Raw genomic sequence first — 2340 nt, forward strand, 5'->3', positions numbered from 1 at the left:
TTGACATTGTGCTTTCGCCAATACTTAACTTATAAGTACATGTATACTTATATGAGCTGTTACTGTGATATCAGCTGACAGAGGCCATATCATATATAGTAGATCAGCTGATTCAAATGTATGTACGTAGAGGAACTGGGCTGAATAAAGTCAGGCTTTTCAGTTGCAACCGTGAGTGTGATCTTTTGTACCTTATTTCATTTTTCGTTTTTGAACCAGCTAACACTTAACTGGTGCCGAATTTTTTTCTTAAATTTTTTCCGTTGTAGTTCTTTTACATTTTCTTCCCTCTCAGTTATGGCAATTAACGGAATCATGAGACTAGCAGTTCCGAACTTGGATGGTCTGAACCTAGAAAACCCACCTCCAGTGGAGATCAATTAACTAAAATATTTGTAAACGATTTTAGCTAAGCTTATTAGCAGATTACCTACAAAAAAGTCTTCTTACATTTAACGCTGAAACGATAAAGGTACTCCAAGCAAATGTTTTAAAGATTGGCCGATAGATGCACAAAATCTATTCATCGGCTTTGTTATTGTTCCTTATGATCTTTGTATCTGAATCTGGAGGCATCAATAAGAATATTTGGATGCTGAATTTGGAAAAATACAGTGAAATGTTTGGTTTTTTTTTTTTTTTTTTTTTTTTTACTTTATTGCTTTAATTTAAAGTGATGTAAGATAGTGAAACATTACAGTTCCAACCAAGTAAATTATATTTGCCATAATTTGGGGGTTTTTTCCAGATAAAAAATTTTTGTGTTTGAAATTTTGCATCGGGCTCATGAAGTATTTCATCCAGATGTAATACATTCAACTAATGAAATACGTCACCAGACTTAAATACATTAACATTCCCTAACTAGAAAAAATAAAAGGAAATTATTTATTATAGACATTCGGTCGTATAAAATGGTAACTGAAAAAAAAATGGAAATTTTTATAATGTTACAATGGTTGTTAATTACAATGTACAACCTAAACCTAAAACCAATAACATAGATTCAATAACAACACCATTGCCTTAAAAATGTAATCTTGCTATTAGGTAATAAAGGAGAATCAAGGTTAGAAAGAAGTGTTTATCATGGAATGGATTGGTTTCTGGTTCTGACCAAATCGGCAACATATCTAAATGTCCCATATTGGATTCGAGAGGAATTTGATGGTTTAGTGGAGCCCCAAAGCTCAACTCTGTATAGCTTTATAATAGTCTTGTAGATGATTCTTTTGTCATGGATTGGAAGTTTAGACCGTTTGTTTAGTAAATATTGTAATAGTCGGAATCAACGAGCAGTCCCCTGCCTTTTCAATCTTGTATGAGGATTCTATGTTAGTCGTTTGTCCAGATGTAGTACTAAGTAATGAATCTGTTCGACAGAAATAAATGGGGTATTATTAAATGATACTGGGGCAAGAGTCATGGGTTTACGACGAAGGGTAAATGTGATTTCATGGTTTTTGTTGGAATTTATTCTAATCCTCCAGTTTTGGTACCATTCTTCAAGGGTGGTGATACGGGATTGGAGTGTTTGGGATACAATGAAAGGATCATTATTCACTGACAAAAGATATGTGTCATTGGCATACATGGTGAGGATAGTGTTAGGATGGGTTGAGATGTCAGCTGTAAAAACTGTATAAAGGATAGGACCAAGGATACTACCCGGAGGTAACAATTTCTTTCACATCGCCACTTCAGAGTACAAATTGGATGCGAATTTTCCATTGACCACGAACAGAGTAGCGGAGTCCCACAGGGCTGTGTTCTCAGCCCAACACTATTCTGCCTAGCAATTAACGATTTGGGACTCAACTTGCCAAGGAGGGTTAAACCGCTACTATTTGCGGACGATCTAGCCATTATTTGTCAATCGGCGAATACAATTACCATAAAACATAAATTACAGGAAGCAATAAATAGAATTAATAACTGGGCACTCTCAATCGGTCTCGAGTTCTCACCTGAGAAAACCAAATGCCTCCATTTCACCCGAAAAAGAATAACCCTACCATCTCCTGAACTATATTTAGGCGGTTTTTTGATACCCTACACAAATAACCACAGATTCCTGGGGATGATATTTGACCGAAAACTAAATTGGGAAACGCACATCTCAACATTAAAATTCAATGCAATAAAAAAATTAAATATATTACGGTTTCTTAGCGGCATCTCTTGGGGCTCAGACAGACACACACTTGTCAAACTATACCAGACTCTAGTATGCTCGAAGATGGACTATGGATGTTTCATTTACGGCTCTGCCAGACACCGAATCCTTGCCAGACTAGATGCGGTTCATCATACAGGGATACGTATCGCAACCGGCGCTTT

This window comes from Halyomorpha halys, unplaced genomic scaffold, assembly GCF_000696795.3.
Source record: "Halyomorpha halys isolate HHAL.00 unplaced genomic scaffold, Hhal_1.1 Scaffold815.1, whole genome shotgun sequence".
In the NCBI taxonomy this organism is placed as follows: Eukaryota; Metazoa; Arthropoda; class Insecta; order Hemiptera; family Pentatomidae; genus Halyomorpha; species Halyomorpha halys.